Source organism: Chaetodon auriga, chromosome 1 (assembly GCF_051107435.1).
Source record: "Chaetodon auriga isolate fChaAug3 chromosome 1, fChaAug3.hap1, whole genome shotgun sequence".
Lineage (NCBI taxonomy): Eukaryota > Metazoa > Chordata > Actinopteri > Chaetodontiformes > Chaetodontidae > Chaetodon > Chaetodon auriga.
The window spans coordinates 31612815-31627469 of record NC_135074.1 but is presented as its reverse complement, the minus strand read 5'-3'; the positions used below and the strand labels follow the sequence as shown (position 1 = coordinate 31627469).

Sequence of the window (14655 nt, the reverse complement as noted above, 5' to 3'; positions counted from 1 at the left end):
GCTGTGACAAGTTTATAAGCAGAATGCTCATTCGGTGTAGTTTTTGTTTGTTTGTTTGTTTTGTCTGCCGCCTACTGGTCAAATTTTATCTTCAAATATCTAGCTTGAAATTTATATTTGTATATAAAAATTTCTACAATACTGAAGTGAAACTCAAATAGTTTGACCTCAGTCAAAGACCGCACAGCCTCAATGTGTTTTCCGGAAACGAAGGAGACGGTGAGGTGGGTCAGTCCTCTCGTTGCCTCTGCTGCTCTTTGGCTGCGCTCTGGAGAGACGCTGCAGCAGAGCACCAGCAGAGAGGAGAGACTGAGCTCAAGTTGGCAACTACACCGACACGGATGCTCAGGACTTTCTTCATGTTTCCACATCGACATTATTCACAACGTTTATTTTTTAGAATAATTTCTTCTGGGCGCTTCTCGAAGAGCACATTTATTTCCAAATAATCCACGACAATGAACTTTATTTAGGACGCATCCACTCTGCAGGTAAGCTGTTAAGATATTGTCATTGAGCCTTTCTTGTTTTGAATTACTTATTTTACACACAGAGATGATTAATTCAGCCCTGAATCAGCTCGAACGACAAATCATAGTCTCACACAAAGGAAGTGTGTCTTTTGTTTGCCATATAATCACACTTGTGTAGGCTGTTTTCTAATCCTCTATATTATAATTGGAATATTCGTTTTGTATTCGTCTTAATCACGTATTGCTGTGGTGTCAGCTCCATTATAGACTGTCCTGCTGAAGTTGGTTGTAAGATTGTAATTACAGTACTTTGCAAAGACTGGTCGATTTGCACCAGACAGATAAGTCCTTGTAACGTGTGCCATATATATATATATTTTTGTTTGCCTTAAATAACCTGCATGTATTGAAAATCCAGCTGCGTAATTACTTCGATATGTAGCAAAACAGGGAAAATTGTAATTAGTGGAACAAAAATAAACGTCAGTGGGTATGTCTTATTCCATCATTACGTGACCTCATATTCATTTGGCAGGTTCTTTGTCAGCTCTAATTAGCCCCTCTCGTGAGTTCACATTGTCCGTGTTGTTACTGTCTGGATGTGAGGCATCGGGATGAGGCTGGCCTGTGAAAGTTTGTCCCTGACTCGTTTTTGTTTTTTCACTGTGTGCTTGGCACTTTGGGGTTTTTCCTTATTTACTGCAAGTTGACTTGTTCTCAGTCTCCTCGCTTTATTGTGCAGTCCTCAGGTCCCAGAGCGCTGCTAGTTTTAATTCCAGTCATCCAATCAGGATGTAGTCGACCTTGGCCACTTGGTGAACGCAATTAACTGCAATCAAGTAGCTGGTAGGACAGAAAAAGCCAACTCAACTCAACCTGCAGCCACTGTGGTTGCTGAGGACTGGGAAGCGCTGGTGTTTACTGAGACTGTTTCCAGCTGGAGGTCTGGACTCCGTTGTGATCCAGAGGGTTTGACGTTAATCAGATGGGTCAGGGTGATCATTGCTGCTGTAGTATTTCCATTGATTCCCCTGAGGCATCGCAGCGGCAGACTTTACACAGGGACTAATGCAAAGCCAGCACTAGATGGCGATCTTGAGCAAGGCACATGCAAGCCAACAGCTGCTCTGTGTTGGTGATTTTTCATACATGCAGCTGGGAAGGTTTTAGGTCACGTCTCCTTGAAGATGATATTCAATAGTTCAGTTAAGTTGAATCTGAAGAACATTTGTTTTGTGTTCAGTGACCTGAGGATGGAAAGCTCAGCTCATTGAAAGTAAAGTTATCCATTACAGAGAGAGAGAGAGAGCTGGCAAGTGCTTGTTTGAAGAGCGATTCGATTTCTGTTTTGTGTTCTCTCCTCAAGTAGCTCCATTTACTGTGCTGCTGTAGTCTGAGAATGTGCTGTGCAATGTGTCACGGAGACATTTGTCACAAATGTGCCCTCGCAATAATAGTAATGCAGCTTTTGACGACTCCTGGGCTCTTACCTTAATTAAATGTGTTTTACTTTTTAAGACGATGCTGTGTGGGTGGCTGGCATGGTGGTGCTTGTGGTGGTGGAGGGTCAACAGTTCAGCTGAAGAATCATTCCAGGACCGTAAGATGCCAGGAGTGTGTGCAGGAGAGTGCTGCTTTTTGTAGGACGTGCAAAACAAAAGCGCTGCATTTATCTGAGAATAAAACAAAGTGGATGAGGCTGATGGCAGACGGCTGCAGACCTGGGCTCAGGAGCGCTGGAGCACATGGCTGGAGTTTGAAGCAGGTTGAAGAAGAGGAGTGCTATGTGATATGGAAATGCTCCCTCCTGTCATCCAGGTGAATATAGTTTTAGTTGGAAATATGATTTTAATAACCGCTCTCATAAAGCTATGGCACAAAAGGTGAAAATGTAAATTCGGGAGACGTTTAAATACATTTCGTGCTGGTTTTGAGCGACTTAAATGCACACTTTGGGTCTGAATGTGCGTTTAAGGTACTTAATGTCACTGCCACTGTACCAAGCTCTTTATGAGCCATAAAAGCGTAAAATTGAGGTGGTTTCCTTATGATGTGACTGCAGGCTGTTGGAGAAAATGACTGAAAATCAAAATGTTCAGCCATTCTTTTGAAAAATATTGAGTATGAATTAATTATGGTTAAGAGAGCCCTCAGTATTCGAGCTAATTATTTGTGGCTGCACTAGTAGGAGTCATTAAACGAGAATTTATTCTCAAGTCCATATGAAAACACTTCAACTGCTCTGTGGGCCACATCTTAATAATTGTTCCCTCCACCCTCCTGCATGTGTGATTTAGCCTTTTAATGGTAAACATAATTCCAATGGCTGTTTAAAGACTAACAGGCGGGTGAGTGCAGAGTATTGAAGTGTGTCGCCAGCAGAAAATAGTTCCTCCAGGCCAGCTGCCCTCCCGTGCATACAAACCCAACAGTCCGCTGCTCCGTGCAGCCACAAAGCCATTAAACACCTGATTTGGTGCAGAGTACAGAAGGAATATTGAGGCGGGCAGTGCAATGTTCCTCCGGGGTTTTGTCAAGCATGTGGAGGAGTTTTTGTCCCTGAAATTCAATGATGTTTGTGCAGGCGGTTGGAGGTTCTGTTTGTCAGTCTCAACACATTAAAGCAGACTTTCCATTTCCATTCCTATTTCATCCCAGGACGCGATTCATATTCATGCTCATTTTGGAGAGACAAAATGCTGCCTGGAGCACGTCAGACAATATTTGCGAATGATAAACGGTTCTGGGCGACGAAAAATAGACCAAGTAAAAATGTTTGTGTGACACACAAATGTCTTTAATGAAGATTCAGACCAAGCTGCCGTGTGCTTTGCCCTCATGTCAGCAGTCAGTATGAGAGAGGGGGTCTCGTGCTCGTTATTTGATTTCTTCATTTGTACATTGGGAGTTTGTGCTGGGATCTGTCACAGAACTACAACACCTCTTTATTTTATTATTTGATGAACAGGAACAGATACTTCCTACAAAACCTCTTATGAGGGAAATGTAACATGACACCAAATTATTATCAGGTATTTACCAGGTAATAAAGATCTGACGCTGTTGAGCGCTGACCTCATCTGACAGCTGATGGCTGATGGTCTTCGCCTTATTTCAGTCTGGATCCTCCAATGTGTTTCCAGTCTGCTGAACCCTTTCAACTGGGAATCCTCCATGTTCTGTCAGATCAATACATGTAATCAGTGTTGATAAATGGGAGAACGCTGGCTGTTGTTTCTCAAGGACGTGCTATATTGGAGTTCCAGAGGCTGTGGGTGGCTGCCTTTGCATAGCCACAAGCTCTTATGCTGCATTACTGCACGTAAAATGGGAAAAAGAATGAATGCCGAGTAGCTCCATGTCATGATGGAGTGTAATCTTTAGGAGTTCCTGGTTTTAAAAGGTGTTCCTTGGTTTCTGCTCGTCTGTGTGCGTTCGTTTTGTTTAGCACATTAGAAATGGAGATGAAAATCTGGCACTTTATTTATGTTGTTCCACAGCATAACCGGCTGTGTGTGTGTGTGTGTGTGTGTGTGTGTGTGTGTGTGTGTGTGTGTGTGTGTGTGTGTGTGTGTGTGCGTGCGCGACAGGAGTAATGAATTATGTAGAGACTTTGTCAAGAAGTTTGAGCCCCGTTCCCTCATTCTCAGGATGAGGCAATGGCAAAACATCAGTCATGAAATTCAAATAGCTCATAAGGTGGAGGTAAAAGGGAGAGACCATTAAGGCCAGCAGCCCATCGGCTCTCAGCGTCTTATTCATGCTGCAACAAAGGCAGAGCGGAGGAGGGAAAAAAGAAGAAGAAGCCACATAAAAGACTTTTAAGTGGTTCTGCCTGGTGGGTACTGTGGAGTGGACGGGAGGGAGGGCGATGGAGCTGACCATTACAAAACATCATGAATGCTCTCCTCAGGGCAGATGGATGAGTAACACATTATACACAAAGCAGAGAGGCGCTTCCGCATGTTCCTGCCGCACACGCAGAGAGTAGTAGTTTCTCGGCGAGGACATTCACGGTCACATGTTGTTTATTTCACCCAAGTTTGTGCTTGAGCTGCTCCCACAGTCCTGGCTTTGATCCTGGAGGTCTGACAGTGATGGATGGATCAGAAGGCGTAGCGCTGAAACAATGACTCGATTAATTGATAAGTCTTCTGACAGACGTTTAATAAGCGATTAATCATAGTTTCTTAATGCAAAATGGTAAAACTTCACTGGGTCCAGCTTCTCCAGCGTGAATATGTGCTGCTGTTCTTACTCTGAAGACGTCGGCTTCTTCACTGTTTCCTTACATTTCACAAAGCAAACCAAGAAAATAAGACAATCACGGATGGATGATGGATCAATAATCGCTCCCTGCAGCGTGAGGCAGTCGTCATCATCATTAACCCCTTCCACACTTGTTCGGCTGTTGGCGGCTTTCGCTGCAACCGTCCTCACCAGAGGAGCATCAGCTGATTGTACGGCTGCAATTAATGATTATTTTCATTAGCAGTGAATCAACCAATCACTGCCCAGATTAGTTAACAATTAGAAAATTGTAAAAATTAATGAATCAATCAATGAATAAGATGCAGAACACCATTTTCAATAAAGCCCAAGATGAAGTCTTCAGTTTGTTGCACAAGACAAAGAAAAGCAGCAAATCCTCCACCATGAAGAAGACGGGAGAGACAGTTGTCTGTTGATCAGCTGATTGATCAGTGAAGGGATGTCAGGACAGCTCTGCATCCAGCAACCGTCAAAAATAATTATATTCATTATTTGACATTATTTTTAAATAAATAAACTCCACATTGACACTTCAGCTGTGTTCATTGGGAACCATCCCATCCAATAATCACACTGATCACAGTATTTATGAGCTCAGATTAGGCCTTTTGGCATATTTACTGCTCCTGCAAGATGCTGCGATCGTGCCCTGAGATGGAAGCTGGTCCTCCAGGTCCGTGTAGGTCTGCTTGCAGAGAGAGACGAGCACCTCTTTGGATGCTTTAGGCTACCAGGAGCCGTCCTCATGGAGCTTGGCAGTAGTTTGGAGCCAGCACTGCAGAGACATACTGGACGGTCTTAACTTGGTCTCAACCACTGGGACACTCATCCCATAAAAAATCAAACAGCTTTCAGTGCAAATCTTTATTTATTTTTTAAATTCTTGTATTAATTTCTCTAAGTGTCTCTGAGATGTGACCGGTGTCAGTGCTTTCGGTGTCAGTGTTTGGTCTGAGATCAGACCTGGTCGGCGTGGTGAAATGGCTGCACGCGGCGCTCAGAGACGCTAGTGTTTGAACACGTGGAGCATCGAGTGACAAAGCAGCTGTGAGGCTCACATGATAACTGTCAGATTCAGGCGTCGGCGGGGAGACGAGACGTGAAAACAACACGTTTTAGTCCTGGAATCTGTTTCTGTCCTGTTTTTCTCTCAGTCTTTCAGTTGCTAAGCAGTGAGCACTGCTGCGCTGGACAAGACGCGCTGTGCGTATTTCTGGATTTTTTTATTTTAATGAATTCAATTTCTGTTTAACAAATCAGCTTAAGCAGCGAGGAAGTTAGAGCTTTTCCTCCATCTTTTCTGGTTTACGCCATCTTTTACGTCTTTCCTCAGTTCAGTGTCTCTTCTGTGTGTCAGCAGCATTTCTCCTGACATGACGGGAACTTCAGTCAGATTTGGTCTGCAGCGTGACGAGGCTGCAGCGGCTTTGATACTCAGGCAGCCACATGCACTTTTACAAAGGCCTGTCCGACGTGACGCTGCAGCATTTTGATGCGTTTCCTGCCTCGGTTTATGTCAGCGTTGTACCATCCTAAAGACAATAAGATAAAAAAGAAAACAAAATTCAAGTTTTGGCTACTGCTGCACTTTCAGCCGCAGTTCTAAAAAGTAAAAAGTTGTGTTTCAGAATTGGAGTTTGGACGGCGTCCTCTCAGAGGGGCTTGACAGGGTCCCTGCTCTCAAATCAAGTTGCATATCTGAACAGTTCAGTAATCATAGTAACCAGAAAGCACGAAAGGATTCCAGCAGGGAGCTCGTGTGAGGTTTTTTTGTGGCATTTCCCACAGCTTTCATTAAACATGAGAGCCCAGAGACGGACAATCCCACTCATTATGTTCCTTGTAATAAGTAATGACCTTGCCTGCTCGGGGAGACGAGTGGAACCAAATTACAGCAGAGATCACCCTGTGACACTGCACAGCTACTGGTACTGCGCGAGGGAAGAATTTAATTCTGCCGTTGCCTTTATTTTGACTGTACCCGGACACGCAGAGAGCACTTGTCAGCGTCCTCTGAAAGAAAACACAAGTTTGATTAGAGGAGTGCTCGCCGGCTGAATGGCCTCTCCATCTCAGTGTTTAGTTACTTCTTCTCCTCGCGTCGGGCGCTCAGATGAAGCTGTCGACTTCAAGCTAACCAGCTTTGACAGCTTCCCTCATAGAAAACCCCGAGAGCCGGAAGCATTATAGTGGATTATACTAAGTCCAGCAGAGCACAGCAAGACTCGCTCGTTGTAAAGCGATCCTCCTTCTTTTCTGACAATCAACAGTCTGTAAAGAGTCTCTGTGGGGTTAGTTACTGACCACGCTCTGACAGCTGCCAGCCAAACACAACATGATGCACGGCCATTGTGCTCTGCTTGTGAAGGTTTTCATAAAGCAGCGTGAAGTGAATCAAAGCCTGGCGGTGCCCAGGTATCACTGTTCAATCTGAAGCACGAAGTCCTTTCATGTGTGTTTGTTGAGCAGCAGAGAGACTGAAATTAACGCAGCCTTTCAGACGTTTGGTTAAATGTAGATAGAACCAAACAGGATTAACCCACCGAGGGGTCTTGGGGCAAAAAGGAGCTGTGAAGCCCCTTTTAGCCCCACCACCCACATATGTTCTCCAAATCCACTTTGAGTCCCAGAAACCAATCAGTGTTCCTGCACTGGAATCAATCCTTCCTCAGGTTTGCTGTAAGTCAGTCAGTCTGTGACAGTTTGATTAAACACTCATTTGTGTCACGATAGAAACTAAAATATTAACGGCACATTTTGACACAGGGCCTCAAGATTAGGTACGAATGCAGGAGCCGTCTGAGAGCCCCTTACTGGTTTCCAGTTTTTAATTGTGCTGCAGTGGCAAGTATTACCAGACAAATTTGTAATTGATCAAATTACAGCGCGGTAGGGTCATCCTGATGGTCCACGGTCCAGGCGCTGGCCGACCGTGAATTGTAACGTCCCTGTTTCATGCCTGACTGTGTGATTCTCGTTTCCTGTCATCTTTCTGCTTCAAACGATGTGATCAAGAGGCGTAAAATTACCACAAACTGATTGCTGCTTACAGGACCTGGGTCACACGGCCTGCATGGCTGGTAATCCAACTTTGGAAACGCTCAGTCTGGACAGATGTAATCTATCTTATGAAGGTTTTAACAGCATTTTGACTTAGACAGTTTCTTTATTTCTTTATTTTGTGAGCCAGAAAACATAAGCACCTCCTTTGTCTTTAGCTTGAGTCTGAACACAGAGTTGTTAACCGTGGTGAGTTTCTTCTGAAACCCAAAGCTGCTGTTGCTGCAGCTCATTTCAGCTGAGAATCTGCTGAAGCATTTTCATGTGAGCTACAACACTACAGATGACCTTCAGTCTGCTAATGAAGGAAAGTGCTGATTGCCGTGTGCTGCTGCGCATTGGAAACACCTTCATGTGCTCTGATGTGAATTCTAAAGCAAATATCTGAAGGAACTTCGGAGATAAATTTGCTTTCTTTTGCTTTAATGTCAGCAGCAGGGCTGCAACAACATACTAATTATGACTGACAATCCTCAGAGGCTTAAAACGCTGCTGCATTTGGATACGCATGTGTTTAATAAGGAGACGGGTGATAAAGCACTGCTAGCATTAAAGGTTTGAGAGTAAATTTTAACTTCCATAAATGTGACGTATCCTGTGTTTCCTCAGCTAAACAGGAGTTTCATCCAACATCTACACAGGATGTATTTAATGTAAAAGCAGCAAAACTTCATCTGTAATGTGTAAAGTTACACAGAATATTAAAGGCTGAAGACTTAAGTTGTACTGTTGCGTTTCTGCATGCAGGTGAAACCAAGAAGGCCACGTGAATAATGAAAACGACCTCAAGGCAGTGACAAACCCATGTGTGAACCATTGCGTGGAAAAGTTAGCACTGACAGTATTAATGCATCTGAGAAATGGGATCTGGTTTTTGTATGAAATCAGGCTCTAAATTTCACTGTCTTGTGTGTGTTTGAGGAAACGTCCACTTCACAGTTCTGTGAGGATTTACTGAGGCATGTTTTATTTTTTCATGCTAACGTCAGCGTGCTAACATGCTGAGGTTTAGGCAGTAATTTTCTCCAAGGTCATCTCCTTAGTTTTGCATGCTAGCATTCGCTAATTAGCACTAAACACAAAGTTGAGGCTGATGAGAATTTCATTAGATCTGCAGATATTTGGTCATAAACCAAAGGATTGTACAAATCAAAATCTTGGCCTGATAATGACGCTAGATGAGAAGTCAGGGCATCACCAAAGTCTTTACGGTTCATCATCTGGGAACCACCAGTATCTTCACCAAAGTATGTGCCAACCCATCCAGCAGATGTTGAGATGTTTCACTCAACCTGCTCGTTACTCCAAACGAAAAGTCCGGATGAGTCATCCTCTGCATGTCTGCACAAAACTTCATGGCAAAGTGCTGAACCCACCAATGCTGCTGCACCCAGAGCTGCACTAAACCTTACCTGAACTCAGGTCCTGCACTAAATCTTATTCATCAGTTTACAAAAAATACCTGCTGAATAAAACACTCACAGATAAACATAGATTATATACCACAATAGATTGTTTTTGTTTTCAAATATACAGATTTCTCCTCTGAAGGTCGTTCAACAAGGATCGCTGTTCACCACTCCACTGAGGCTGAAATTCAGCTTCCTGTCAACTCCCACTGTCTCAGTCTTGATCTGTCAATCATGAATCAAAAGCGACGCAGTGGGACGGGCAGCGTTCCTCATTTACTCTCCTCTTTAATTAATTACAACTGTTGAGACCTGAGGGTTTAAGCCAGAAAATAAAGATTTATGCCAAAAAAAAAAAAGCACCTGACAAATTCACACTTTCACTGTTTCTGTAGCTTTAATGGACTCAGTGTTGATTGAAAAAGGTCTTAAATCAGACAGCAAATGTCAAAGGTCTTGGATCAGTGCAGCTCACTTTTCCTTAATGTCCTTTGAAACACAGACAACGTTCATTCTCCGATCTGCTGTTGTGTGGGAAATTCAGTGGTTGTGACCTCTGAACACACCTGTCGAGTTAGTTTTTAGCTCTCAGACAGGTGAGCAGTTCTTTAGTGTGACGGTGGTTCGGCGGTGTCAGGTGCAGACCTCGCACATTAGGAGAGCTACCTCCTGAAACATGCAGCTGAAGCTCTTGTTTCAAAGCAACAATGGCCAAATGGATGTTTTCATCAACAGTACGCTGTGGTTTTAGATCATTTCAGACTGTGAATACCTCGTGCTTTGGCAGCAGATGCGTTCGTCCAGTTTGAAATTGAGATAGAATTGAAAAGCCTGCAGCTACCCTGAGAATACATTTGGAGATATGGGAATTATTATGCAGCAAGCGCGTTTCCCATTAAAGAAATCCCACAATCTAGCTGAGCTAAACCTAACTCTTGTCTTTCCATCACAGGACACACACACACACACACACACACACATACACACCAGCGCACACACAATAACTTAAGGGTTTACTTTAACCTCGGTGCCCTCCCTTCATTTCTGTGGAGATCAATTATTAGTCAGTTTATCTCAATGACAAGTGGACCGTCCTCTGCGGGGCTGTGTGTGACTTTTTACAAATAGTGCTGATATGTCTTCTTATGTGAGCCGGCTCACCCAGGGGAGCGTCACCGCTAACCTGCCGCCTCCCGGCTTAACTCCTCTTACTGTCCGTCAATAGGCACAGGGGAGCGGAGCGCCTGCAGAGGCTGAACTTCAGAGCTGGGCTCTGGGCGGGTTGCAGACAGAGCTGCCAGGACTTACGCTGCAGTAGTTTGAAGCTACATGTGTCCCATCAAGGTGTTAAACATCCTTTCATGACTTAAAGCTGCACCGATCAGTATTTTCACATTAACAACGGGTCGAATGTGGAACATTCGATCGATCGATCACCCAACTCTGCGCTTCACTCCAGCTCTGCAGAGTCTGAGCCTCCTTCAGGTCATTGTTTTTCTTTTATGGCCACAGTGCTGCTGTTTAGGTTCGCTCTCGTCGCTCTCGTCAGTGTTTTTCAGATGAGCAGGCAGGTGTCAGAGTGCAGCATTTAGCAGTTAAAGAGGCAGATATTTTTCTCAGGGGTTGAGACCAAATCAGAGCAAAAAGGGGGTGAATGTTAGACTTGCTTCATCAGATGGACAATGAATGAATGATGCTAAGGTTGCTCCTTGTCTGCTGGAGGAGTAAAATCTATTTGCGAACACAGTCATGATATCAACGTTACACGATGATAATACGTCAGTGATGTGTCAATCAAATCAAATACTGCCTAAACACCAACTTTCTGCAAGAAATCATTAATTACATTTATGCAAGTGTGTTTTAGCAGTTCGAGTACCACGTTTAACTTCATTTTTACAGATTTTCCAGTAGAAATTACAACATTTGACTTATTTTAAAACAGATTTCTTTAAAAGTGTGCAGTTTAAGGAAACCGTGTTTTCAGGTCAGGACTTGAACTGACTTTTCAGACTCAGCTGACATGTTGTTGATTCATTCAGTCTGACTCTGTGTTCATCTGAGCTTCAGTCTGAGCTGTGTGCGAATCTACTCTGGTCTTAACGGTGTTGTTTTGAAGCCATCCCTGTGAGGATGGTACATCAGTGGAGGTGAGGGTGGGTGGATGGTCAAACACAGGACTTTCACCCAGGAGACTTCTGCTTGTGTCCCGTGTGAAGCCAAAAGTCGGCAGTGACTGATTTTCATTTGCGTACATTAGTTAATTACATAACATGCTTAACTTACGTCACGTATGTAACCTGCATATGTATGTCATGTAAGTGAACTTCCGTGATTAAGGGGCATATTTTAACCCAACCAATGATCTTTTCCTAAATGTGACCAAGTCGTTTTGGTGCCTAAACACAAGCAGACTGACTGTCACCTGAAGCGTTTTTCAGCAAGCGTTATTTTGAAAATAACAGTTGATATTTAATATTTATTATTGCTAACTTGACCACCGACAGAGAACATCTTCTTTTCACGCCTCGGCGAGACAAACGTGACACTGACTCTGTGGATCGGCCGGTTTATTCACACTTTGCCGTGGTACCGTGTTCCTCCTCCGTCGCTAACGACAGAAGTTCTGCTTTGTTCTGTGAAGCCAAAGAGATAGTAATGATCTTCTGTCAATTGTCACATTGACATCCTTTTAACCCCGGTGTGTTCACAACCACAGCTTTGAAAACAGAAGAAAATATGTTGTAATGAATCTTTTTTTTTTCATACAGAAACATACAAATACAGACAAAAGGAAAAAACACAAATGGACACAGCATGTCCTTGGCAACAACAATAACCACACTCATTATCACATGAAATGCAAACCAAGGTACAAAAGTGTACGACAAAGTGAAAAAAGGAAGATGCACTTCGAGGTGCTTCACACTGGACTAGAGAGATTAATGTACCCTGAAGAGTTTTCAGGACAGGGTCCCACATCGGATCGAACGCACCTCGTTTGTCTCATCATAAAATCTCAGTCTCTCCACATGTCTCTCTCAACCACAAATCACACCAGATTCCCTTTTACACACTCGCAAGACGGACGTTTAGACAATCACGTCCCAAACAAAACACATTTTTTCATTCTAATCGGCAAAAAACAAGGAGCTGGTTGCTCAAAGAATGTCTGAGTGGATCAGGTTCCAAACGCTTCCCGAAAGCCTCCGTGAAAGATGCTTTTCCGATGTGTTTAAAGATGAATGCTCATAAACTCACATTGATTAAAAAGTGCTGACACATCAGTAAAAAAGCTGCGTCTGACACTGACCAAACAGTCCTGTATCCTCTTTAAGCATTCATCCCAGAGCTCAGCGTCCAGCTCTGCAGTCGGCTCGTCCGCCCACACCTGTTTAAGTCCTGCTGTGTTATGTAGGATCTGATGAAAGAGGGAAAGCGCCCGCGAGTAACACCGTCACATTTATTTATTGCCTGCAAGGACTCATCCGAGATTTCAGACTCCGGCCTATACGTCCTGACATAGTCGGGAATTTGTAAATATCTGAAAGAACTTGATGCAGTGATACTGAAAACAGCTCATAACTGTGCAGACGATGAAAAGGTCCCATTAATGTATAATCACCTGTATGACTAAGGCAGTGAAGGCCCTCCTGTCTGTGTTGGGCCTCGTCCTGTCCACTGCTGGGGTTTGTTATTAACTTGGCAATGTAAGAATGCAGCACATTGACTCTTTCAGGCAGTAAACAGCCTGTTATGTCGCCTCGTCAGGAATGGAGGACATCAACTTTAAATTTAAACCAAAAACCACGCAGGGAAATTGACAGTGTGGAGGCATTTCAATTAAGCTGTCAGTGCAAATAATATCAAAGATGAGATATGACGGCAAGAAGACGTGAAATTCAGCCTTACAGGGACATGTGGACACAGGGTCCTGGATGCCGGGCTGGGGTCGGGTTCAGACCCGGCTCGGTTAGTCCACCCTCTGCTCGGGTTTGGGCAGAAAATCCAGCTGCCCTGTAGAGGGGAGATCGATGTGAGTACAGGCTTTTAAAAAGGAATAGACTGTAAATAAATGGCGTTAACACTGTAGAAAACTGTTTGATTTCACGTTTGTCCCGGCTGATCGAAGATCCTCAGACACTGTCAAAGTTGTTAATTAATGTGTTGTCGTGAATCTTGAAGTGCTTTTAAACTAGATCAAAAAGATAAGGCCAAACAGATGAGACACCAACCTCCAGAGCTGGTGACAGTCGTCTGTCCCAGCTGGACCTGTTGGCTCCTAATGATCCGGCTGCCAGGACTGTTTGTCAAACACGGCGCTGAAATCAAGCTCCTCCAGCTGACGTTCGACTCATGAAGTTTTACCTTTCATTGTACCACCGCTGTGGGAAAATCATCGTAAGCCTCTAATCTTTGATGATCCAAATCTAATATTTTCAGAATGAAACACGTCTTAAACTGCTGTTTTGCACAGGAAAACGTGGACTGTGCATCCTGTTATGAGGACAAAGCATGATCTCAGAGTCTGGTGAGGAAACATGTTGAATTACATCACGGCGTTCTCCCAGTTTTCCCACAGCATTTTAAATCTGGGCTGACTGTGACCACTGTGCTGCTTATGTAAACCTGCTGTGTGTTGTGCGTGTGTGTGTTGGGGTGTGTATGGAGCTGCAAAGCCACCAGTCTACATCAATCACACAACCCGTTTAGACCAGAGACTCCTGCTGGGCGCAGATAAAAGATAAACCCAGCTGAAGGAATTCAGGCAAGTTGTGCAGTTTGTTATTTCACTCTGCATCTGCAGCAGAGTCCGAGAGCGAGACCAGCCCCGAACATGCACCATGACAGAAAACCTGAACACGAAGAGACAAACCAACGGCGTCAAAACCTGCATCTGTGGAGCAGAAAAACACACCTACAGTCAAATAAAGCTGACGTCTGTGAAACAAGAGAACACCAATGGCAGAAGAGTTTGGCAGCTCAGCAGCCGAGAAGATGATGTCTGCATTTGTCATATTATGGTCTGTCAGAAAACAAAGTGTAGCTCATTATTTTCCACTGTGTGCTCTGTGCAGACAGGTTTAAGTGTTAAATGTTTACTGAAGCTGGAGGAGAGGGACCTTCGTCGTGTTTGTCTTCACTGCTGCTCAGATCCAGCAGCTCAAGGCCTTCACACTCGTGCACATTTTGGCCTTTAGAAACCTGGAACAGGAAATAACAGTCTTTTATTGCTCATTCTAAAGCTCAGTGTGTGGTTGCATCGGGCCGTGGAGGCCAGCTGTGTTTTTTCATGGTCAGATTTATTGCCTTTAACGGGAGCTAGCAGCCTTTGATAATGAAACATTTTAGAGCTTGTAAATAATCTCGATTCGCATGTCGTGGAACACCGGACTGGAAACATCCACTGGCATCCATCAGCTGTGATATTTTGGCTGATA

The 14655-nt window shown here is 43.9% G+C and overlaps 1 protein-coding gene across 1 annotated transcript in view; it reads left to right on the top strand.

Moving 5' to 3' along the window:
- Nucleotides 1-270: 270 nt before the first annotated feature.
- LOC143323281 (multiple epidermal growth factor-like domains protein 11) overlaps nt 271-14655 on the top strand; it is a 106658-nt gene continuing 92273 nt past the window's right edge. Inside the window, exon 1 of the mRNA XM_076735084.1 lies at nt 271-491. The gene's annotated coding sequence lies outside the window, so the exon portion shown is untranslated. The remainder of the gene's footprint in view (nt 492-14655) is intronic.